The following is a 27,711-nucleotide window of genomic DNA, read 5'->3' as shown; positions in this document are numbered from 1 at the left end:
TGTGCTCGGGACGTTCATGAATCCACACCGAATATGTACGGAAACGTCGTATATACACATCCGTGCTGTCCGACCTCCGGTCTTTTGTCATATCGTTGACTTCTCTTTACACAATAAACATTCATTTTATTATCCTTTGATAGGGGTTAGTCAAACGACCTCACATTAAAACACGAAAAAAGTTCAGAGAAATAAAACATGAACAATAGAAAAGAAAATGAAGACATCGACACATAAAATGAATCTATTGTATGTGATGTAAAATAATTTTATGAAAATGTATATATGGCAAGTAAGCTATATAATGTAAGAAAGTCTTCATTTTAACAATTAATTGGCTCTCCGTTTGGTATAAGAGTGTTCACTAATGGGCTATGAAACTGAGGTTCAATCTTCGGTCGAGTATCAAAGACTATATATATATATATATATATATAATTGACGAATATTGGCTGAAGAGAGCTCGATAAGGATACCTTAAACGGGCCTTATTATCGGGCTTGAAACCGACGGTACCAATGACCTGTCTCAACTAACAACTTTCTGTACACAAAATATATATATATATATATATATATATATATATATATATATATATATATATATATATATATATATGTGTGTGTGTGTTTGTGTGTGTGCGCTTAATGCTCCTTGGTTAAAAAATATGCTTTATGCTCCTTGGTTAAGTACTCAGCATTACAGGAAGGGGTCTTAAGTGTAAGTAAAGTAAGCCTGAGAATATAGTGTCGCGCTCTCTTACACCTTGGTAGCCTTTGAGTTTCTCTCGACTATAATCGGCCACAGCATTTTTTTAGTCTGCGCGCGCACACACACACACACACACACACACACACACACGGATTAATTCCCGTAAGTTTTTTTTAGCCGAATTTCAACCGTTGAGTCAGTATTTTTTCACAATAAACAAGTTCTGATGAACCGACCCCCTAAGTAATCCAATTTACAAAATTTCCACTACTTATGTTTACTACACTATAATCACATTGACTAATGTATACCCATTAACCCTTATCCTCGACTGGACTCCGGGCCTTGATAAGTGGTGACTCCTTTGTAAATTTTTAAATTAACTCTTCTGCTGGAAATTAGGCACAAGATAGGGTAGAGCTTTGAAAAGCCTGTGCACTAGGTGAATTGCACTCTGGCGTCCAAAAAATGTTTGAGTATTCCGGTAAGAGCCCCCCACCCCACCCCACCAGGTGATTAGCAATAAACTTCCTTCTGCCTAGAAGAGTGGACTTCCTAGAACTGAACAGAATACTGTCCCAACGCAATAACTAAATACAAAGTCATACTGATTGTCGGGTAAAGTAAGTTTTCATACTTTTGTAATTAAGAGCTGTGCTGCTGCTACTGCTTCTTCTTCTTATTATTATTATTATTATCATCATCATCTAGGATAAGGGTTTAATGAATGTAAGGTGAGACAACACCGTGATGATTGGTAATGATGGTAGTAAACACACAGAATTTAATAATTTAATATGGCGGAGCATCACAAATTTATTTACATTGAACTTGGAAATAATGTTGTAGTCAGCTGGGAGGCAGCCATGCGGTATTATGTTACACAGGCGGGCAGTTCTACGAAAGAAACTTTACTCATAGAAGTTTCATTTAGTTTTATCCAGATAGGGAGAAATGAAAATTATTGGTAGTGGTTGTAGTTAGACGAGTTTTTGTAAATCCCTAGCTGGATATAATAGGCGGATATAAAAACTCGAGCTATTTTTTGTGACTCCAAGAGAGAAGAGAGCAATTGCTCAACCGAGCACCTGCCATGAAAATGACGATAAAGAGCAGAGAAAGACTAGTAAGATATCTTCTGTGAGAACGAGGTAGTATCGAGGAGAAGCGGACATCACCTACTAGATTTCGAAGTCGTTTTTGTACCCGTGAAAGTAGGACAGGGTGCTCTGCACAACACTTCCTCAGATGGGGTCCTTGACAAGTACTATCGCTCCAGATTAGAATGGACCTAAGAATAGCTGTAACAAAGGAATGATTTCATACTCCCCCATAGCTATGAAATGGGGATCTCATCACTAATGCATTTTATGGTAATACGTAGAATCCAATTCGAATGAGGTGTCGGTCATAAACTAGATTCGATATTGACAATATATTCTCATATTTGTATTCGATAAATAAAATATGGATAAATAATCATAAAAGAAAAAATATAATTGAAAAGATGCCAATACAAAATCGAAACAAAAATTGCAATAACTATTTGCACCAGGGAACCACAGGATTTTTTTTTTTTTAGAAGCGACAGGTGGATTTATTTTCCAATTAATTTCAATACACAAACGTGTCAATAACTTTACCAGCTCGGCGTTGTCCGGGAGTCTAATTTCTGTTTCGCTAGAGTTTTTAAAACTATGGGCGTTTATCTATTTATTCCATAAATATTAATATTGTTTTAAATAGGATTTCGAAAGTTAAATTTATCTAACAAAAATTTGAATAAAATTAAAGTATAGGGTGTGTCTGAGACTGTAACACAGGACTGATCCCATGCTCTGCAAAGCTACGAAATAAGCATGTTACAACTAAATGAACGTTACGGTGATATCCAGGATGCAGTTCGAATGACCCTCGATGACGTCGGTGGTAAAATAGGCCCAACATCGACGATACAAAATTAGTGTATAGGCGATAATTATATGGATATATAAAATATTTAGCTATCGCTACACAGTCATGAATATGTTGCAGTCAACTAGTTATAAATAACGTCAGTAGATGTTCCTTTTGCAGAAAACATGGAGAAAGGCATAGTGAGTTTTATAAGTTAGATTTTAAAAGAAAATCACCATAAAGCCATTTTTATCGCATATACACAATCAGCTTTATTCGTTTTGATTTAATTTATTCCAAAGTTATTGTAATTTGAGTTAAACAGCGAAAATTACACGAGCCGTTATTTTGGGCCTAACACCGGTGGAAATGTATCATGTTTCAGTTGCGCGCCATGGTAAGATAAAGTCAGCCAACATAACGTAAATTACGGTATTATTTAGTTAGGGAAGTATTCAGAGGGAATACGTACATCAAATCTGTTGCCAAGTCCGCTGGAAAAATGGTCGGATCCTTCTATCGATCCAGTAGATATCTCACTGCTGATGCAATTCTCTATCTATATAAGAGCCAGATACGTCCAAGTATGGAATACTGTTGCCACATATGGACAGGAGCTGCTAGAAAAGACTTGTCCTGCCTTGATAGGGTTCAAAATAGACTTCGTGGCCTGGTGGGAGATGTCCTTTTCTCTTCGCTGTTTATTTAGTTAAGGAAGTATTCAGGGAACCAAATTATTATAAAATAATATATATTTTACTGTTGGGCAGACGTAGCGAAATACTCATCGGCTCTGCAGCAGTGCAGCCACGTTTTAAGGAATATTCATTAATCCGGAAAGTAAAGGAAAGAATTTTGGCGTGTGTGGCCTTTTTTATTATTATTATTATTTTACTTATTTATTTACTTATTTATTTATTTTTTACTTGAACTTTGCACTTTTCGAATAATTTTTGTTATTATATGTTTTTATTTTTAGGGCGGAGATGATAGTTATAGGTAATTATTAACAGGAAAATTGGCCGATATCTGTTTTTATAAAATTGTTAGCTGAAAGTACAGAATAGGTACAGAACACCCTCCCGTCCCCATGTTAAGAATGGCTTTCTAAATAATAACGTTATTTCAGCACGGATCGGATCAATAAGTGCATGAGTACCTTTTATTTTCTTGAATAATAATAATAATAATAATAATAATAATAATACTCGACGAGAACACGACTGTTTTTGTTTTAATGATTATTTTTATTCAAAAATAAAAATAACTATAATCTCCGACCAAAAAAATATCTAGCCCCCCCCCCAAAAAAACATAACAAAATAATCCGAAAAGCGCACGCCAAAATTCTTTCCTTCCTTTTTCGGATTAATGAACGCTCTCCGAAACGCGCTGCGTACAACATCGGAGTCGATGCGTATTTCGCTGGGGACCTCACTCGTGTAGGTCAGCCTACTTCTGTTTTAATAACTATTTATAAATTCGTGCGATAGTTTCTAAATCTTGCATGGAAATTTGTCAACAATTTAAAGGCCAGAAATAGTTTTAGTCCTTTCGAATTTCGAAGGTTACGAAATTACTTTGTTTCAACTATTGCCCCCACCCCCAATAAAATGGCTGACTTTTTTTTTTTTTTTTTTTTTTTTTTTTTTTTTTTTTTTTAAATCAATTTTCACCCCAAGCAAGGCACACAGTGCCACTTTGAAGTAGGGGGCTACTATCGGGGAGATAATTTGCGTGGGCATTATGAAGGGAGATGAGTAGCAAGATGTTTGTTCACATTAAACTTGAACTTCAGCATGTCAGTACAGTTGTTTACGAAGAAACAGAAATTCATTTTGATGAATTTAATTTATTTAAATTATTTATTTTTTCTAATAGGATTAGATTTTTTCCCTTTTATTTTAGGTTATTTGCGTGCGAATCTCGTACAGACGAAAAACACAGGTACACAGATACGCGAGAACTGGTTACACCATGTTTATTAGAAAAGGCCGATGTGTGTATTAAAGCTAACACAAACAAAAGTACAAAAATGTAGAATTTTTCGCTTTACTAAAACGACATCGGATCGTTACAATCATAATGACCCCCCTTCCCCCACACGCTCGCACTTCCCCATCATTATTGTCCGATTTTTATTTTTCTTCTTCTTTTCAATGAATGAAAACCCCCACCACTCCAACCAAAACGTTAAATAACCAGAGTTTCGGCGAGGTTATTTATCGCTTTTCGGCAAGCTTGTGTTTATATCTATGCCACTGCGAGAACTGTGACACTAGGGTCGGGAGATGGGTTTTAAAAAGTCAGCATCCCGAGGAGGAGCACCCTGACCCTGCAAAAGATGTCGCTGGGCAGCCCCGTTGGCATTCCCCTCGTTAGAGGCGCCTCAAGCGATTAGCAATAACTGGCCCCTTTTCAAAGAGAGAAGGCAAAGCCTGGAACGATGGACCTCCTAGAACTGCACAGAACCAGCATAACACGGTAATCAACAGGAACCAGATCATTACAGGAATGGTCTAAACTGTTGATTTGGGGGTCGGGGGGGGGGGAGTTCTCCTGCTGAAATCAGCTTTACTCCTTGGGTCTAGCTACGAGCCAAATATAGTATTTTTTTTTTCTTGTATAGAATGACCTTGCATTTTCGAGCTGAGATATAGTTCTGCGTAGTCCTAGAAGGTTCACCTTCCCAACTCGTTTCCTCTAATCTTTCGAGTGGAATAAGTTTATTGCTTACTCCCTGAGGCGACCCTACCAGAGAATGTCGACAGGGCTGCCGAGGGAATTTTTTAAGGCAATTTTCTTCCTTTAGGTGCTCTGGCCTGACTTTCCTCCAGTTTCCGACCTTGTGTCACATCTTGCTGCGATGGAAAGGAAATAACCTACTACACTACATCTATGCGAGTGAAGGAAAAATCCTTTGAAACTAAGGTAATTCTTTATTATTTCTGTTCCAATCCAAAGTGTCCCCTTTTAGGGAGCTAAATGTTCTCTACATTACAAATAGACACAGGGTCAAATAACTCTGCCCTCACGAGAGAGACAAGTATATAGTGGAGGGAAGGGAGCACTCTGAAAGAGTGCAAAATTTGTTGTGATCTGACACGTCGTATTCCCTGGTAGGCGCGCCTCTGGCAAACAGCAATAAAACCAACCTCTCTTTTCTCCTGGAGTAGGATGTAATGTCTAGGAGGATAGTCTTCCGGGACTGAACGAAAGCATCATTCTGGGCCACGTGTTGGATCCTCAGCAGAATGGCGAAATGGGAACAGATACTACACTTTGTAATATTACCATGTTCCGAGTAGAACTGACCTGAGAGTTGGGTGAGTTTACTTTCTTTAATTTTTCAAAAATCCTGGACCTGGAATAATTTTATGGTAGTGTTTTATGCAAAAACACAACAGCAGCAGTTACAGTAGTAGTAGTTATTTCATTACTACTACTACTACTACTAAATAATGTGATTTGCGAGAAGTAAAGTAGAATGATGATGATGAATTAGAGCTTCTATCTCAGCATCACCATCATAATGATGCCACAGAGTTTCGAAAACTTAACATTCGGCACATGTGCAGTTTAACATTCCATGGATATTTTAAAACCCTATTCATAACACGAGGAGGCCGGGGTTTGTTAGCTCCTCACTTGCGCGGACGGAACTCGCCTAAAATGAAAACAATTAATTTGTTTAGAGATGTTAAAATGCACAAGTGCTTAACATTATTATTTTGAATCTCTATAATAATGTCTTCAGAATTTTTTGTAGGAATTTTTGACACCCCTAACGCGAAACTGCGAATAAAATATAAAAAGACTCGTAATTTCTTTTTTTAAAGTGGGTTTATTTTCTTTATGGATTATACTTCCAAAATAAACTATTAAAGTTGTATAAAAAGTAATAGAAATATTTTTTGTATTGTTTAAAAAACAGTAATGAAATTAATTGAATTTTACGAGTTCAGTATTTTCCAATTTTTAAACTTTAAAAATCTATCAAAATTTTTCTATTGATTCTATTTTTACGATATTTTCAGGGTCAATGTGAAATTTTATGCTCTTTCCAATAAATCGAATATATTTTAGACAAACGTTTCTTTTTTTAATTCATGCCTCAGCCTATTTTGAAATGTCTATTAAAAAGTAAATAATTTATGTGCTAAAGTTTTATATATCACAAATTGAAGATAAAAGATCAATAAATAATATATTCAAATTTAAAACAAAACAAAAAAAAAGAACAGTTTTTTGGAAATTTACCTGGAGAGTCCGAAGTTTAAAACCTTTTTTTTTTTTTTTTTAAACGCGTTGTTTGTATTTCTTTTTAATAAAACCTTGGTCCTTGCCCCTTTAATTGAAAAAAAAATAGGGTTTGAATTACATTTTTCGAGTACTTGGAAAGACAGGGGGTCGAATTAATTCACCCCCCCCAATCTCGAAATGTCTATTAAAAAGTAAATAATTTATGTGCCAAAGTTTTATATATCACAAATTGAAGATAAAAGATCAATAAATAATATATTCTAATTTAAAACAAAAAAAAGAACAGTTTTTTTTTGGGGGGAAATTTACCTGTAAAGTCCGAATGTTAAAACCTTTTTTTTAAGCCACGTTTGTATTTTTTTTTTTAATGAAACCTTTGTCCTTGCCCCTTTAATTGAAAAAAAATTAGGGTTTGAATTACATTTTTCGAGTAGTTATAAGTTTGGAAAGACAGGGGGTCGAATTATTCAATATTTTTCACGAAGTTTCTGACACACCTACGAATTCTCCCCCGCCTGCTTGGAAATTTAGACTCTCGCAATTTATATATAACATCAGACTATATTAACTCGCGTTCATAAACAGGAAATACTTTATTTGGTACTTATGCAGAGACGGTATCGTGCTGAAATAATAACGTTATTATTTAGAAACCCATTCTGAACATGTCGGGCGGGGGGTGTTTTTTGTAAGTGTTTCTGTACTTTTATCTAACAAGTTAATAAACAATAGATACTGTAAAACTTGAATTGAACTTGAAAATACTATATAAAAAAAAATAGCGTGGTACCTTGTCTGCATAAATACCCTTTATTCATATTATTTATAACATTAGGTACTGATCCGTGCTTAAATAATAACATTATTTAGAAAGCCCTTCTTAATATAGGAAGGAGAGGGTGTTTTGTACCTACTTTGCACTTAAACCTTACAATTTAATAAAAACAGATATCAAAACTTTAATTAAACTTGAAAATATGAAAAAAAAAAAAAAAGCGCGGATCAGTAAGTGCGTTAGCAGCTAACTTGAAAATTATTTAAAATAAATAAATATCAATAAGCTGTTTGAAGTAGAAAAGCAAAGTGCTTTTCATTGGTTCCTGGGAAACGCCGGATACGCCTCGATAGAATTAACGACTATAAGTTTATCAAAATATTTTTCAATAAATACTTACACATCCTCCCATTCAGTCAATGTTGAATACATTATTGGGCCCCGCTCAAAAAATTGAATTCATAATACATTTTTTAATTAGAAAAAAAAAAAATTGTGGTGTTATAATGTGGTTGAAAAAATATAAGCATCTTCATGTAACTCCGAGTAGTCCCGCGAAGAATAGATATAACCATCCACTCTTTTTTGTTTGAATTTTCTTATCACTTTGTTTTTGCTGGGGATGGGGGCATTCTACCGGATGCCAAACATTTTCCCATTAGTTTAGTTACTCCAACCGAGAGATCTTTTTAAAATTCTAACCGCCCCTTTAAGTGTTATTGTTTGTATTTCTTTTGCATTTGGTTCACCAGGTATATTCGCCAGATAGTTTTTTTTTTTTAATTCTTTTTTATTAGCCCGGTTGCTCCTATAATGACTGGTATGATTGATACCTTCTTAAGATTCCAGTTTCTTTTCATGTCGTACATACTCTATAATAAAGACCAATGTGTTCATATGAATAAATTTATATATAGCTATCCCGTCGGACAAAGTTAGTGAGAAGAAAAAAAAATTGTCGGACGAAATCACTTCAAAGTGTATTTATTTTTGCATAAATATATATCCATCCCACCATACAAACGATAGTGAGTAAAGAAAACTTCCGGACGAAACCATTTCAAATGTTTAGAGAAAAACAAAAAGCAAATAGCAAGTCAAACAGCCCACCCCGTCGTCTGAAATAAATTCGGATAAAAATTATTCCATCTATTTTCATAATGAGACCGTTTTTTGTTTGTATACTGATCCATAGATTTTCTTTCTTAGAACTCTTTCTTTATTTTTTCTTTGTTTTTTTAACCTCACCAATTGAAACGTTATTTTATATTAATATATTAGTGCGTGCAATGACGAAGCATAATTTACCTCGTCATTTTTTAAAGAGTGTTGGCACTAGTGAGAAATAATGCATTCTAGAGTGAAAAACGAGTTTGTGCTCTGTTAATATATATATATATATATATATATATATATATATATATATATATATATATATATATATATATATATATAGTGCCTTGTTCTTTGCTTTAATTTATTAGGAAAGTAAAACCAACCCACCTCTCTTAAAGTGCCATTTTTCATCCCATCATAAACACGCCTGAAGAGAACCACGTGAACTGAAACGCACATGCATACAATGCAGACGCAACGTGCGCTATAATCGTACTACAAATAAGGCTCCGGACTTCTTACAGATTCTCGGAGGATTCTCCTTGGATTTATTTAGTCAATGTTAATAGCATTGGAACCAGGACGCATTGTTTGTATATTTGTTTTTCTGTCGGGCAGAAAAGTCATCATCATCATCGTGTCGGATTTTTAATCATCAACAAATTCATTACGTAACAATAGTTTTGTTTGATGGCAGTTTACAGACACGCGAAACAGAACGTAAAGATATTAGTCGGCATCTTTATAAACCTCTCTAATAACGAATACGTTTCTAGTTTGTTTATTTTTATTATAAAAGAAAATGACAGAGAAAGTAAAGAAAAACATGTGTGTCTTTTGTAATTGGAAAATTAATGTTCTTAAGAAATGGTTCCATTTTTTTTTTTTTTTTATCAATCTACATGCTTAATGTTAAAAAGTTAAAGAAATACACACGCACACAATGCATTAATCGTGCTATTGAGAACGCGGGTAGAAACTCCGTTTTCTTTTTTTTTTTTTTACTAGAAATAAATTTTAACCAATAAAAATCTATATATTAATGTGTGTGTGTGTTATTTTGTGTGTCACATTTACATCATTTTCTTTCCGAGTGACTATCGTTTAATTGTTATGACCTTCCATTTCTTTTGTAATAAATAATTTTACCAAGAATTCTTCATAAGTTTTGATTGTGGTTTCGATTATAGCTGATGACACTCAAGGCATCCATTTTTTTTTTTTTTTTTTATAAATAATTTTGCCAAGAATTCAACATAAGTTCTGGTTTCGATCATAGCTGAAGAAACTCCAGTTATAGTATATATTTTCTTCATAAGTTTCGGGTTCGGTTTTGATTCAAGCTGATGCACCCAGATCATATGGATATATATTTTTATTTTTGAAATCAAAGCTTTATAATTTATAAGAATCGATAGAAAAGTCACTCTATATTTATATATATGAAATCTGCATAAATTAAAATATCGTATTTAAGTGTATTTTACGACCGGGCTACGCCGGGCGTCCCTGCTAGCTGAGTTAAGTACTTTTGCAGTTTTAACAAAAGAGCTACAATAATATCAAGGCGTCTCCATTTACGCTGATCATCCGCAGCGCAGAATGCCAACATCAATATATTACATACGAAAGAGTCCGCTGTGGAATTTCCACAGGTCCCGCTAGTGTAAATTAATTTTCTTAGCCTTAATCCTCGACTAATGACAATGTGGTTGAGTTGAGGAAGCTATTGCATTTTTCTGTATTATTTTTAAAACATTCCGACAAATTACCTCTTAACTCTCTCTCTCTCTCTCTCTCTCTCTCTCTCTCTCTCTCTCTCTCTCTCTCTCACGTTCTCTCTCTCTCACACACACACACACACACACATTTTCCATGGCACCGTGCATGTCCAGAGTACTCGATGCACTGTTGATAGTACTTTTGACGTTTCTAAAACGCCACACTTTTACGAAGTAGCAGGCTAATCATTGTCCCCACCCTCTTTTCCACCCTTAATTGCCCATTTCTGTCTCCCAACCCAGTTAAATGTCCTAAAAACGAGGGATTCCATTTTTCATATGTTTTTCCTTTTTCCCAAACTTTATCATTATCATAACTATTCAGCCATTAATATAAATCACGAACAATCATCACAATTAAAAAATAAATAATTTTTAGCGGTTGCAAACATTTGAGTCCTCGTCAAAAAGACCCAGCAAACTTTTAAATGAAAATTATTGCTAGTCTTATTGCCCCTTAAATAAAATTGGATTTAACTTTTAAAATTTAAATGGCAGACTTATAAAAAAAATCAATTTGGGATTTTTTAGTAGGACGAGCCCATGGAGTGAATGTGGTATTATGGTGATTGGGGATTCTAGCGAGAAATAGACAAATTCTAAGTAAAGTGGCAAAGGTAATAATCATAGATCCCCTCTTTTTTTGCCTAATTTATTTCAATTTCAGAATATATATATTCTGAAATATATATATATATATATATATATATATATATATATATATATATATTACAGCGACGAAGAGACATTAACAATGGAACTGAATAATAAACACGTTCAGAGCGATTTTTATATATTTTCAAATTAACCAGTCATGCATTTTTTTTATGTTTATCCTCTGATATCGATGAGAAGAAGCGCATATCTTTGGAAATCCATGTACTAAGGATGTTTCATTATTATAATTCCTTGTTTAAATTTGACGGATCAATGAATATTTATCATTTTTCATCACTCTTCTGTCTGTGAGCGTGCAAGTGTGTGTCTGTGCGCGAACGCACGTGCTTCCATCGCGTCATGTAAAACTTGACGTGTAAACACGTGCCTTTTTTTTTTTTTTTTCTCGTCCCGCTAAAACTATTTGAAGTGATGAAGAAAAAAAATTTTTTCCTTACAATTATGAAAGTGAAGTCTGCTATCAACGGTAATCAACAACGTGGAAAGGAATTAATTTTACGATAGGGGGGGGAAGTTCTCTCAGGTCTACCATTTTTGACGGAAACCTAGTAATGGTTCATCATTAATCATGTCAGCTTAACGGCTAAAACTTTGAACAGTTTTAGGAGTTGAAATGGAATTTCACGAATAAAACTGCATTTTTTTTAAACTTGCGCAATAATAAATAATAAATAATAATAATAATAAATAATAATAATAATAAAAAATACGGTTATCTTTACGATTATTGTTTTCACGTCACTTCCGAAATTGCTTTCGTTTTTAATAGATTTTTTTTACGGTATCTTTTGTTTATTAAATATTTAGAGTACAAAATGGGTAGGGACATCAGTGACATCACCCACCGGCAGTGAAGTGGAAGCACTAATCGTAAAGATAACCGAAAATACTTTTTTTTTTTTTTTTTTTTTTTTTTGTAGACTTTAAAATAGTTTGCGTAAAGGTTTTATTTCTCGCCTTTTTATAACTTTGTTTTTCGTTGTTTATGTGTACCAAGTACCATAGCAGCATTATTACTACTTAATATTTCAGTTAAAAGTCGGTAAAAGTGCAGCATAGTTAACAATGAAGAACTCGTAAAAACATAATTTATATATAACGCATTAAAATTAAATTATATATCGAATTCGCCTAGTTTAAACGTTGGTACAATTTTTACATTGTGACTGCGGAGTGCGGCGCTCTCAAGTATCAACGATTTCTGTACTGAATACGCGCACTTGTACCAAAGAGGCTCAAATTGCACAAAAAAAATAATAAATCCAGGCTACCACACGTATTTTATACACATAACTCCCACATCCGCACATCTATCAGGAAAGAAAGATGCATTCGCCACCTGATATGCAAAAATATCAATGATGATGATTCAAGCTTTCGTTCTCCGTCGTCTAATACAGTAAATATTTCCTTTCTGAATCTGGTTCGTTATTTGTGTAGCTCTCCTGTGAAAGGAGGGGAATTTACTACGCGATTTCAAAAGAGTCGTTTTCTGTGTCAGTCTCCATATCCTAGTCTTTTAGGAACTAACTTTATGAACACAATATTCATCACCAAGGCTGGATATGGCAGTGTCAATTTCACATATAGAATCCAGTACCCCCCCTCCCGCCTAAAAGGGGCATTTTGAAAGGGCATCAAATTTGCTGTTATCAGCCCCAGTAGAGACCGTCTCAGACAACCCGCAATAAATCGATCTCAAAGGAGTAGATAATGCCTGGGACCATCTGCTAAGGACCGAACACAAAAACTATACTCCCCACCCTAATATAAACCCATCAACCCATACCAAATCGGTTTTATTTTATTTACCCGCAAAAATGATATTACGAAATATAAACCATGTGGGAAATTAGAACTTTATAACAGAAAAATCAGTAAACAATCTATATAAATAAAACAGTATGTATGTAAACATATTTAACCGATAAACTCTTAAACTACTGGTCACATAACACTGAAATTAACAGGAAATAGTAATCATACACCAAGGATGGTTTAAGTAAAATCTTTGGATGGACACGCATACAAAATATGTCGGCTAGTTGAAACGAAAAATGTTTGTTTCAACTTGCCGACATATTTCCATTACTTTTGCGCATGCGCAAATTAATCCATAGCTTTAAGTGGTTCAACTTTAAATCTCTCCTGTATATCTGTCGATAGCTCAAACAGCAGAGACCGCGGCTGGAGCGGTAGATGTTTTGATTTCGATTTTAGCTGATGGTACCCAAGTATTTTTTTTGTTGTTGTTATTGTTTCGAAATCAGTACTTACTTGGCTCTGTAATAATGAATACGAAATCTGCATTCGCCCCCGCTGGTATTTAAAAAAAGTAAATAAACTTCCGGACCGTACTTTAAAAACAAAATAAATAATAATATTTAGAAACCTATTCTTAACATGGGAAGGGCGTTTTTTTTTTTTTTTTTTTTTTTTTGCTATTTCTGTATTTTCATTTAATAATTTTATAAACAAAAATACCGTAAAATTTAAATTTATCTCGAAAATCCTATGTAAAATATTTCTGTACGACGTACAGAAATGTAGTACTCAGTGCAGTGCACACGCACACGTCTTTAAGTATTTTCAAAATTAAAAGCGGGTAGAAACAAAAAAAACGATGCATTCCCGCAATAAAAATGATTTTCTTTTAAATAAAACATTTTAAGCACTAACAAATATTAATCACTATTCAAACATTTCTTTAGTTTAAGTTTTTTTTTTTTTGTAATAAAAAAAACAAAACAAATGTAAATCGATCCCCCCCCCCTCCCGTCCTCTATCCAAGCATAAAAATATTTTTGAATCATTCTTTTTTCCGCGGCCTTTACTCGTCTCCAAACTTAATTTTCTTAATTTTTCATTTTTACAAAGTTAATTCTTGGATTACAAAGGTGAAACGAATCTCCGGTACTGAATTTAGAAAGATTCTTTTCGTATATGTGCGTGTTTCTCGTCTGTACGTGACTTGCACATTATTTTAATATTCAATAGGAATGCAATAATGTCAAACGAACTTTTATTTAATTGCTATTTTTTTTTAAATAATTTAATTACAAGATTAAATCAACCAGAATGCATTCCAGCCTTTTTGTAAACGAGTTAGTCATTCAATTTTTTTAAAATTACTTTATTGTTGTTAATAATAATAAGAAGAAGGCTGACTTGAACGACAATCAGCCCTCTCCGCCCACCTCCAAGAACGGCTTTCGGAATAAACACTCCCAACCTACCCATGTTAAGAACGGCTTTCGTTTTTTTTTTTTTGCAATTTTTTCAGTAGATTATTATTGATACTTATTGGTGATTCTCGTTCAGATCCGTCAATAATAATAATAATAATAATAATAATAATAATAATAATAATTTGGCAAAGAAAAACGCATAGTTAAAAAAAATTAATTAACGAACGAACGAAACAAAAATGAAAGTAAAATGACTCCCGGGCAACGTTGGGCAGGTACAATAATTTACAATGAATTTAGATAGCTAATTGAACACGTCTCTTAAAAGTTGTAATTTTCTTAATGTACTTAAGTTTAACCAAAAAGATACTTGAAAACAAATTTGACTATTTTAATCGTATGTTTATAAAAACGACAACAAAAATAAAACGTGCGTTTTTAAAAATAGATTTTGCATTCTCAACCGTTTCGACACAAGTTCTTTATGGCCCCATCTCCAGTTCTTATCAGCCTATCAACTCTCGGACCGCACCTGCACCTCAACATAAGTTCAAGGGAAGTATTTTAACTCAAAGTGGGTGTGGACCCTTGATCGCATCCCCCTCCAACCTAAAGAAAACTCAGTTAAAAAACCTTGCGTTAGAGAAAGTATCCACAACAAAATAGCATTGATGATACTGGATATTCAAATATTACCTGAGCAGATCGTGCGATATCGATCCACCTATCTTCGTTAGACAGGTGAGTGCAGGGAAACAGGGCCGACCTTGTAGAAATGCAAACGGAGTGCAAAAATTGAGGGCCCGCGTCCTGTTTGTAAAAACATACACTCGCGAATCCAATTCACAATAAACTGTTCTACACGGTTGAGAAATACCTGACAAAAAAAAAAAAACATCCTCATTCCTAAAAAGACCATATTTACTTGCCTTTCAGCTCTCTCAAAATGGATATTCTGGACTGAGACAAAAATTTAAATTGCCTCAGTCTATAGGGATTTCACGTTCACTGACTTAGCCAAGAACTGTTATCAAACTTTGATCATAGCATGAATGTTGAGTAACATTCGGCCAGAGTATAACACTTATATAACAAATAAATGACAAAAACCTATATTCCAAATTTCAAGATGTTGACCATCTTACAATTTATTCCTTTAAGTACGTTGACATGTCCAATTCTTTCGTAGCGCAAACTCATTCATTTAATTATATATATATATATATATATACTAGCAAAAGTACCTGTCGTTGACTGGGTTCAAAAATGCCTACAGAAAATGGACTCTGATTTATGAAAGCATGATAGGTTATGAAAAGGAAGGGTTGTAAAGAGATAGCTTCGAATTTGGGGGTATCAAAACCAAAGCAAAATACATCTATCATTATATGTAATCAGTTTTTTTTTTAAATAGTCAACCATATAGGAGCCTATTCGTGACCAGACACAGACACACACACACTGTGGGTGTGGGTGTGTGTGGACCCACCCACACACATTCAGCTTTATATATATATATATATATATATATATATATATATATATATATACACACACATACACTAAACGGAACTTTGTCTGTGAGCTGATTCCCTATGGATTCGAAAAAGGTTGGACCGATCATTATAAAATCTCACACGAAGGTACTTTGTGTGCCTGGCAGTGTTCTTAGATTGATTTTGTATCGAAATGACTTTGATAAGTATCGATGATCGAAATAATCCGATGAAAGAAGAAACAGGCGATTTGGGCCAAAATTAACACCTTATATAGCCTAACGCCACAAAGGCATTTGAGAAGTTTTATTACGACACAAAATATAAAATCAACAGAAGGTTCTTTGATATCACAGGGGGTGCGTTCGAAATGAATGTTTCTCTTTAGGGCATACTTGACTTTTACATTTTAAACTTTAATTGAAGCTATCATATATAAAATATAATTTTATAAAATCAACAGTAGGCTCTCTACAGTGCAATGTAGATTACAATGTATTGTGAACTAAGTCACTTCAGAGGCATGATGCACTGACACTGCGTCTGCGATGGGTCTTCAGCTAAAGCAGGCAATCAATCGATTTGATTGAAAAAAAAATGGACGGTTTCATCGATTTCGATGACAATAAAAATATGAGAGTGTGAAACAACATTCGCTGATCATCATTCAATCCTGAACAACGTCAGGTCACCCCGCTAGTAGTGCATATATATATATATATATATATATATATATATATATATATATATATATATATATATATATGAGAGAGAGAGAGAGAGATTCATTCTATTTCACGCTAAAAACTAAACACAAAAGAGCGAAGTTTACAAAAGAAATATGTCGGGAGATTTTGTATAGCTTCAACCTACAAAAAATCTTTCTAAAGAAAAAATTTTGAGGGGGATTAATAACACATTTTTCTGTTTGGGTTATAACGTGTGTGTGTGAGAGAGAGAGGGTGGACTAAATTGTGACAATATATTGAATTAAAAAAATACTTGGAAGTTTTTCAGGCAATCATTTAAACATCAAGTATAAACCTGGCTAAAATTTGACTTACTTTTCACTTTAACAATCTCCTTTAAAATGTTGATTTTGAAGCGTTTTACTGTATGCTGCAAACGAATATCGCATTTAAATTTTCCGCAAACAAATAGTTTCCCGGATATTAAGCAATGTAATTTCTTATGTTATCAATGGTGACCATACTTTTGAGCATGTGCCAAAAATATGCACGCGCGTCCAACAATGGCCACCACTTATAACATAAGAAATTACATTGCTTAATATCCGGGAAACTTTTGCGGAAAATTTAAATACGATATTCGTTTTCGCCATACCCGAAAACCGACACAATAAAGAAGTTGGCATTTTAATGGTAACTGTAAAGGTAAGTAATTAAAAAGTTATCTAAACATGTAATGCTGAAAAAAAAATGGCAAACTTTGAAAGTTTACCAAGTCGAAATACTTATGAGTGTAAATTACATTTCCACATCGAAAATGCCATCGATTAAGAATACATTTTCAGACTGACAGAAAAATTTGCTTGAATTACTATTTCAATTTTCAGAAAGGGGTTCAATTTTCTATGTAAGATTAACGCAAAATAGTTCAGCTACTTACTTTTCAAATCGTATGCATCGATAAAGTGAAATGGCCACCCCAAAATAAAAACAAACTTACGCAACATTAATCCGAGAAACAGTAGAGTGACAAAATGTCCCATGTTCTCGCTCGACGGTGAACACGATTCTCGGAAAGTTCATATAAGTCTTCCTTGTTTTCGGAATAATTCTACATTTTCTGATTCTCATAGACTAGGACTTGTCTCCCTCATGAGGACAAGTTTGGGCACAGGGTCTATTTACAATGTATGGAGTTAGTGGCGGAGTGGGGGGAAATATTTACGTCGGTCGCAGTAGAATTCACAACTCCCCCTCCACGAAAAGTTTTTTTTTTTTTTTTTACATTAGATCCACCTCCACAATTTTCTTTAAAATGCCGACTTTAATAGGTTTTCGGCTATATAAGAAAATCTCACTTAAATGTTGCAGAGACAAATAGATCCGCCACCACAATTTTCTTTAAAAATGTTAAGAATAGCTTTCGGAATAAGCACCCCCAACCTCCCCATCTTAAGAACGGCTTTCGGAATAAACGCCCCCAACTTCCCCATGTTAAAAATTGCTGAGGTGGACTTAGTAAAAATTTACCGACAAAAAAAAAGTGCTTCAATCTAGAGGATTTCTCGTTCTCTGGCCGATGCCAAGACAGAACATATACTCCACTTTGATCTTTGGTTCCAAGATAGGGAAGCCTTGCCAGACAAAACTTGTCACTTATGCAGAATACGGACCGTGCTATTTTTTATTTTTATTTTTATTTAATATGATTTTCAAGTTTAATTCAATTGTTACGGTATTTTCTTTTGGTGCTTATGCAGTTATATGCACTTATGTTACCGTGCTATTTTTAAAATAGTATTTTCAAGTTAAATTCAAGTTTCAATATATCTTCTTTATTAAATAGTTAGGTGGAAGTACAGAATAATTACAAAACATTCTCCCCTCCCCATGTTAAGAATGGCTTTCAAAATAATAACGTTATTCTTTGAGCACGGTAACATAAGTGTATAAGTACTCTTTTGTTTATCAAATTGTTATGTGAAAGTACAGAATACTTAAAAACAGGGGGAAAAAAAGAAAAGCCCCCCCCCCACTCCCGTTCGCATGTTCAGAATGTATTTCTAAATAATAACGTTATTGTTTCGGCACAGTCCGTATTCTGCATAAGTTACTTTAATACCGAAAGAAAGTGTGGGAGAGGGAGGGCGCGATAAAACGGTAAAGAATTCTTCAGTCTGTTTCAATGTCGTTGACAACACAAAAACCAAATTGGATTCAAAATCACAAATAAAAATAGGGGAAAAAAACTCGAAGGGAAAGTTGTTAGAAATGGGGTTGAAGAAGATTATTTTGGTACTTATTTGTAGGTAATAATTACTTATTAATAACTTACTTGTGTTGTTTTTGTTGTTTTTTGTTTTTCTTTTTCATAACTTCTAAATCACAAAAACATGTGGCCGCGCCCAAAATAGAAAAGTTCTGTATATCAACCATAAAACGCGCGTTATCTGTTTTTATTTATGTGTATATATATATATATATATATATTGGGATATAGGTGAGTTCAACTGCTTAATCCCTTAAAATACGGATTATGAATGTATTCATATATGTATAACAAATGTATTTCGCCGTCTGAAGAGTAGATATTTTGGAATATTTTTAAATTATATAATATTTGAAATTGTCTAAATGGTTATGAAACAATTGCAACGAACGCCTAAGGAAATACAACATACGATGTTGTTCTCATTTTATATGTGGTTGTCTTGATTTTGTAAAAATATTATATATAGGCTTTGAAATACCATCGTATAAAGAGTTCCTTTTTGCCCAAATACCCCAACTGATGCATAATAAATAAATATGTGTGTGTGTGTGTGTGTGTGTGTGTGTGTGTGTAATTGCACCAGATGCAGCTGACTGAAAGTATTATATAAAAGTGAGAATAGTTTGTGGTTGAATGGTTGATTGATCTAAAGTAGTATTACCCAATCAGGGCCAAGATCACAGTGTAGTATCTGTTCTGACCTTCATGACTAAGAAAAGTTTTGTTTCTATTCCTATCCGAAGTGTGCCTTTTTGGGGAGCTCGATTTTCCTCACATTAAAAGCCGACCTTGTGGCTAACTCTGCCTTCGTGGAGAGGCAAGTAAATAGGAATAAAAAGGAAGAATTAATCAAACATTGAGATGAAGTCAATCTTGGTGAGGTTAATGAAAAATAGCTAATTATTCAACTGTAAACATTTTATTCCGATTAAAAAAAAAATGTTGGCTATTTTTGTTTTCAGTGTTTGCGTAACATTTCTCCTCGTCATTTTTGTCAGGAAACGGATATAAAAGTTATCAATAACATTGCTTAGTTGTGTTGGGACATACTGTGAAGTGGATGGCTTAAGACAAAGTGAAACAATTCTAAATCGAATTTTTATTTATTTGTCTCCTCACGAGGACAAAGTTAAACACAATGTTGATTTTAAACGTAGGTGATAGCTAGCTCTCTCCAATAGGGACTTTCCGGATGTGGCAGAAATAATAATTACCCCAGTCAATAAAGATTTCTCCTCCTCTGGCCGAGAACAGATAATGCACTTTAATTATAGCCTGAATGTTTCGTAGTTCTGTTTTAGAAAGCCATTCTTAATATGTGCAGAGGAGGAGGGCGTTTTGGAACTAATCTGTACTTTCATCTAATATATTTAATAAACAAAAAATACCGTAAAAATTAAAAGTAATTTAAAAATCATATACGGCCCGTATTCTGCCTAAGTACCGTTTCTTTTCTGTCTTGTTTGAACTTATTTTATTTGTGATTACAATAAATATTCTATTAAATATTAATAAATAATAATAATAAAAGTTGTTCAATATGCATTTATCTAAGTCACCATGGAATGGCATATGAGAGAAATATGCATGCACACATACACACACACAGTACACTGAGGCAAATGAGATCTATGATATTTCAAAACACATGTGTGTGTGTATTTACCTAAACGAATATAGTTTTCTTATGTTATAATTAGACAGCGCGCGCGTGCGTGTGTGTGTGTGTGTGTTGTGGTTTGTTTTTATACAGGAAATGTGCAAGCGTGGACAGTGTCTACATTCACACAAATTGCTATATATATATATATATATATATATATATATATATATATATATATATATATAATGATAATAATGGTGGTATGATACTCACTGCGTTGTATGAAAATAAAAAGAGCCAGTAGAGAGGAGTCCGAGCCGGCTGCTAAGTTAGGAAAACAGAGTTGAATAAATGGAGAGTGATTGTAGTCAGTCTCCTCAGCTAAAAAAGACTCCAGTGTCTGCGGTGAGCGAGAGAGAAGAGAAGAGAGAGAGAGGGAGAAATAAAGGGAGACTAGTGGTATGGCGGCTGTGACGCCGTCGACACCGATACTACTGCTGCTGCTGTTTTCTGATGCGGGAGGGGGTGCAGAAAAGGGGTGGGGGTTAAGAGAGGGAGAAGATGAAGAAGAGGATAAGAGGCAAGTAATTATTGGTAGAAAAGATGGCAGCAGCCACTCTTCTTTTTTTTCTTTTTTTTTTGCACAGCGGGTGGGGGTGTGCAGCCTCTCTCTATCTCCACCTTTCTATAAGAAGATGTTGTACATATATATATGTGTGTGTGTGTGTGTGTGTGTGTGTGTGTGTGTGTTGGAATGGTGAATGCGAGTGGTGTAAATAGTGTTACAGCAGTGTACACTTATTAGTCCACACTTCTTTCTCTTGAGACAATCTCACACCGTGCAGAGTCCAGTCACTTCTTTTCGTAATCAGACTAGTTGTTTTTGGTGGTATAATCGATGGGACCACCGACCATTCTAAGAACAAACTGTCTTGTGCGATGATAAATTTTCCTACGCGACGAACAGCGGCCGATACCGAAGAGAGAGAGAGAGACAGACAGAGAGAGAGGGGGGTCTACGTCTCTTCTGTCTGCTCCCATCGACGTATTTTGACTGGTTACTGGTGTCGGACTTTCTCTGTCTGGAGAGAAAGGTGAGTGGGAAGAGACTAAGGCACAAAATATAGAGAAGGAGAAAGCTTAAAGCACATGAAGAGATGGCGAGAGATATATAAAGGAAGAGAGAGAGAGAGAGAGCTGGGGTGGGAGGGGGGAGAATAACTTCAGCAGCTGAGAGAAAGAGAAAGTAAGCCTGTTTGAGACGGATCAAGTTGAGATCACTCGTTTTCTTTCCGTAAAAAAGGCCGATGAAAAGAAAATTTTTTTGCTTGTTTATTTTTGTTTTTGTTTTTTTGTTGTTTTTTTCGGGAAAAGAAAAGAAAAAACGACTATGAAGAACTTCAGCAGCTGAGAAAAGGCGTCTGAGACGAACGAAGTTGAGATCGTTCTTTCTTCTTCTTCTTCTTCTTTCAAAGCAGCGCTCTCTCCTTTCTTATAAAAAGAAAAAGGAGAACAAGAAGAGATACGGAGAGAGATAGAGAATGAATAACAATGAAGTACTTAAGCAGCTGAGAGAAAGCGAAAGTCTGGCTAAGACTGACGAACTTGAGATTTTCCTTTTTTCTTCTTTAACAGTAGTACTCCTACTCCTCTTTTTGATAGAAAGAAAAGGAAAAATAAGTCGTCTCCAGAGCGAGAGAGAGAGAGAGAGAGAGAGAGAGAGAGAGAGAGATCTTTGGAGGCTGAATAACAAGAATGCATCTTCTGTATTGTTTTTTTTTCTCTTTTTTTATTTAACATTCCTTCTTTTTCAAAAAAAAAAAAAAAAAAAATCCACCCACCGAGAATCCGTCGTCACGGCTGCTCCCTACGACTCCGCCCCTTTCCACCCTCCGTTCACATCTACGTCGATAGAGAGAGAAAATGTGTATACATGTAGGTATTAAAAAAAAAAAAAAAGGATGGGGGAGGAAATGAAGAAGGTTCCTCCCCTTCCTCCGCCTTCGATCCATTTCAACTTTCCACCTCCACCCCTCACCTTGCACTATATGTCAATTTCAATCCACCATTTTTGTTGTTGTTTATTCCCTTTCTCTCTTCTGTTAAAACTTTCGAACAATCGACAAAATTGACGGAGGAGGACGAGTGAGGAGGAGTTCTCAAACGATGAGGGGAGGGACTCTCACCTCAACAACTTGAAATTATTTGTATAAATGGTTAACCAACGTCAACGATAACGAGCGTGTCTTTATTTACTCGCCTCCCCGCGAGAACAAAGTTAAACGAAGGTTGTCTTTGAAGCAGGTTGGGGAGGGGGGGGTATCCAGTTCGTGAATCCCCCTGGATCGGGGAAAAATTGTTTCATTCGACAAAGAACAAAAGAGATTTTGGTTATTTTCCAGAATAGGCAAAAAAAAAAAAAAAAAAAAAAAATGGGCGAAAAAATAAAAATACATAAATGTTACTAAAGGCAAGCTATTACTCTTTTACTTACCTAGATAATTTTTGTTGTGTGCGTTTTTTTTTAACTTATTTTAAAGTGTTTTTTTTTGTTGTTTATTTGTTTGTTTTGTTTTTACTTAGAAACACATACAATAAATGCCACCAATCGTGCGAAAATATGTTCTACCAGTACTTTGTTTAATTTTCAATTTTGGAGCTAATATCGAGGCTCGATTATGGCTCTAAGGAGACCACCCTTTTCTTTTTTTTCTTTTTTTTTATTTTTTTCTAACTCAACAGGCTTTCCTTTACACTACCTTTATTTTTATGTAAAAAATAGTCACTTTAAAATAAGTTAAAACAAAGAAATTACAAAACAGATAGGTAGAAGAGTAAATGAGCTAGCCTTTGGTAACATTTATTTATTATATATTTATTTTTTCATCTCCTTTGTTTTGTTGGCTATTTTGGAAAATGGCCGAGATTCAACACCTCGAAAAATTTTATTTGCAAAAAGCAATACATATATATTGGCCCAATGCCATCAAAGATGTGTGGAGTGGGAGGAGGAGGAGCTGTTCGTATTTATTTACTTTCATCCCCACGATGGCAAATTTAGATACAATATCAGTTTTTGTCATGGCGAAGGAATATCTACCTCCCCAGAAACTAAAAGGCACCCTAGGAAAAAAAAATTGAAAACTCATCTTAGTGCAGAAAGATGTTCCCCTCGTTCTCCAATCGAAGACAAAACAGATACTACGCTTTGAATCCACGCCAAAAAAATCAATGTCTTCTGCTTTCAACTAGATTAATTTATTCAAATATCGTTTCTTTCGTTTATTACTTTCACTTCAGCAATCACCATAATACCACATTTACTCTGCCATAGCTTATAGGGAGTTTTATTAACATAAAGTATTTATAATTTCAAGGAAAAAATGGAGCGGGGGGGGGCTCCCCCTTCCTCACAACCCCTCCCCCTCCAAGAAAAAATGAAACTAAACACTGCACTTCGATTCCAGCCGGAAGACCGAAAAGATTGATCGTATGTTTGTGTATTACAACTGATTTCGTGATGAGAGATCGAAAAAGGGAAACTAGTTTCAGCCTTCGGTATAGTGTGGCAGGATGTAATTGTCGTCGTCGTCGTCGATCTTCATTCATGGTTGGGAACAAAGTGCAGGTTTTTTGTTTATTTGTTTGTTTTTTTTGTTTTTTATCCCATACAGAAAGCAATGTGAGAAACTCACATGGTAAGGTTTCTTCAATGACGTCAGCGCTGAATTCTTGGGGTGTAAGGTATCAGCGGAATAAGTTTCATGCTGCTGCTGCTGCATAAAAATATTGACAACATGTTGCTGCGCGGCGACGCACACACACACGCGCGTTTTCTCTAGAGCGATTTTTTAATATATTTTTTTTACTAGAGACAGACTCTCTCTCTCTCTCTCTCTCTCTCTCTCTCTCTCTCTCTCTCTCTCTCTCTCTCTCTCTCTCTCTCTCTCTCACGGAGCGTCTCAATCATTACTGCGTACAAGTTTCTCCAACCATACAGAAGTGGGGAGAGGCTCGTCTGATTCGACGGAGAACTGCTCTCGCAGTTGAAACAAGAACACACAACTTTTTTCTTTTTAAAACAACGCAAGATTAAACTTTGATCCTTTCTGCTTTATAGGCAAAAAAGAAAACAAAAAATACTTCAAACAATATCAGAAATTAATAGAGAAAAGTGGACAAAGTAGGGTGTTTTTATAACTAAGACTATCAGATCGCGTGTACATGTGTTTATTGTGTTTCTCGTCTATACGGAACTTTGAAAAAGCACTTTGACTTTATTATCAAGTACATATAAGGTTAATCGAATACTTATCGAATAATTATTAAATAAAATAAGGTAAAATTAAGATTAAAAAAAGGAATAAAGATGTCTAAAGCTGAAAGTTTTGTTTCTGTTTTTTTTTTCTTTCAAAAAATAAACAAAAAAAAAAGAACTACCACAATCTTCTATAATATAAAGGGTAGTTTTTCGGTGTGTATGTTTGTTTGTATATACAACTGAAAGTTTTAAAAAAAACTACAAAACAAACCCCCACAAAGTTACCATACCGAAGCGGCACTTACCCTAGGCGGGTTGAAGAATGAAGCGGCTTCTTCCAAAGGAGAAAGATTTATAGATGAATAAAATTCGTAAGCGGTCTTCAGTTGCAAGTATATCCCCGTTAGGGGAGGTGACGATATTAAATTGTTTGCAACTTTTGCAGGGAGGTGTCGACGTCTTCCTACACACAGCGCCTGGTATTCCCAAATGGTCACCCATCTGATACTGACCAGGTTCAATGTTGCTTAACTTCGGTGATCTGAAGAGAACGGCTATGTCAACGTGATTATGCCGTCTTACCCACAAAGTCAGTATATTCTTAATCGGTGGATGGCCTTGATAATTAATATCTAAAATTTTAAAATAATTAATCGGTTTTTTTTTGGGGGGGGGGGTCGACTGAACCAAGTTTCGCCGGGAAGAGGGTAGGTAGTCATTTCTAATGTTTTTTTTTTTTGTTTTTTTAAGAGGAGGTGAATTAATTAAATTATTATTTCAATATAAGAGAGAGGAATGAGCTGGGTGGAGGTGAGAAAGAGATGTGGGAGAAGGATGTGATAAAACATGGAAAAGGGGACAAAAAAAATAAAAAAAGAAAGACAATTGAGAGAAGTGGAGAGATAGAAGTATTAATATAAAGATATTAAAAACACTTTTAACCACTTTAATTTTTTTTTTCTATGACGAGCAACGCCGGGTAACCCTGCTAATTATCTATATAGCATCTGATATAATCAAGTTGTACTTCCTCTCTGTATTTTTTTACGGACTTTTCCTAAGGTTTTGGAGATAGATCTTACATCACAATCTATATTTTTTTAAATTAGAATACCCCCCCCCCCGTCTATTTAGATAAGTATATTTTATTCTGATCAAACGGTTACAACATTATTGTGGTCTCTTTCTTTGCGTTTCACACCCATTCGAATATAAGGTTTTGTTTTATTCTATTTTATTTTCAACTTGAAAATCATACGAGTGTTAGCTTGGATTGGAAACACAGGGGTTTTCATAGTTTCTCTTGAAATGCCGAATGCGCCTGGAGGGTTGAAAAGGTTTATTAGGTTCCTATTTACTTGCCTCCCCACGAGGGCAGAGTTAAACACAAGGTCGGTGTTTAATGTGGGAAAATTCCAACTCCCCCCAAAAAGGGCCCTCTAGATAGGAACCAAAATAAAAATTGCCTCAATCTAGAAGGATTTTTCCGCCACTAATCGAGGCCAGAAAAGTGCAGCATTTGAACAGATCCTACACTTTGCTCCTAGCCAAAAGGCTAAGAACGTGGGCCAAAATAAAAAAATACCTGGACGTATTTTATACTGTTTTGCCGATTAGTTTTACTTTTTAGCAAAACTGGTTCTCCAAAACCTCATTCTTTTAATCATTTTTTGAACAAAAAGAAAAATAAACACCACAATATTTTTGTACATCTCAATTAAAAAAAAAAAATTAATTACGTTTTCCATAAGTACTCTGCAGCCCGGACTTTGGCAGGCCGTATTTGGCCCGCAGGCCATAGTTTGGAGACCCCTGTTTCAAGGTATATCATTTCGCTTTCAAAGAGGCAACCCGAATCTGCTGGTTCTAGGTTGGACACTGACTGCCTATGTTAATATAATTCAAAGTACTTAAAAATGGACTATTCGGGCAGTGCACTAGTGCGGATAATCATCTAGAAAATATATTTTGTGATTAATAAACGTTTATAAAAGTGGCGACATTTTGAGATTTTTTTATTCATTTTAAAATCTGTGGAGAACTTTCAGACATTTAATTTATATATGTGTCTGCATGTGTGTATGTTTATGCATACATATGTGTTTGTGTGTGTGCATATATATATATATGTATGTTTATGCATATGTGTGTATATATATATGTGTGTGTGTGTTTATGCATATGTGTGTGTGTGTGTTTATGCATATGTGTGTGTGTGTGTTTATGCATATGTGTGTGTGTATATGTGTGTTTATGCATATGTGTGTGTATATGTGTGTTTATGCATATATGTGTATGTGTGTTTATGCATATATGTGTATGTGTGTTTATGCATATGTGTGTATGTGTGTTTATGCATATGTGTATATATGTGCTTATGCATATGTGTATATATGTGCTTATGCATATGTGTATATATGTGCTTATGCATATGTGTATATATGTGCTTATGCATATGTGTATATATGTGCTTATGCATATGTGTATATATGTGCTTATGCAAATATGTGTATATATAGATGTTTATGCATATATATGTGTATGTATATATATATGTTTATATATATACGTGTGCGTGTATGTATATATGTTTATACATACACTCACACATGTATGTATATATATATATATATATATGTTTATGCATATATGTGTGTATATATATATGTTTATGCATATATGTGTATATATATATATGTTTATGCATATATGTGTGTATATATATATATGTTTATAAATATATGTGTGTGTATATATGCTTATACATATGTGTGTATATATATAATGTTTATATATATATGTGTGTGTGTATATATATAATGTTTATATATATATGTGTGTGTATATATATATATATGTTTATACATATATGTGTGTGTGTATATATATATATGTTTATACATATATGTGTGTGTATATATATATATGTTTATACATATATGTGTGTGTATATATGTGTTTATACATATATGTGTGTGTATA

The 27,711-nt window shown here is 34.4% G+C and overlaps 1 protein-coding gene across 10 annotated transcripts in view; it reads right to left on the bottom strand.

Annotated features, from left to right (window-relative positions):
- LOC145284828 (myocyte-specific enhancer factor 2C-like) overlaps positions 1-27,711 on the bottom strand; it is a 347,716-nt gene that overhangs the window by 128,141 nt on the left and 191,864 nt on the right. For 2 of the 10 annotated variants that reach the window (XM_080133807.1, XM_080133800.1), the window contains exon 1: positions 20,742-21,579. The exons of 7 other annotated variants lie outside the window; for them this stretch is intronic. The gene's annotated coding sequence lies outside the window, so the exon portion shown is untranslated. Of the gene's footprint in view, positions 1-20,741; positions 21,730-27,711 lie in introns of those variants that run through there. One more of the 10 variants, XM_080133804.1, reaches the window with a different exon arrangement.

The sequence above is a fragment of the Euprymna scolopes genome, chromosome 9 (genome assembly GCF_053919585.1).
Source record: "Euprymna scolopes isolate OS-2025 chromosome 9, ASM5391958v1, whole genome shotgun sequence".
Taxonomy (NCBI): domain Eukaryota; kingdom Metazoa; phylum Mollusca; class Cephalopoda; order Sepiida; family Sepiolidae; genus Euprymna; species Euprymna scolopes.
This window is presented reverse-complemented; position numbering and strand designations above follow the sequence as displayed.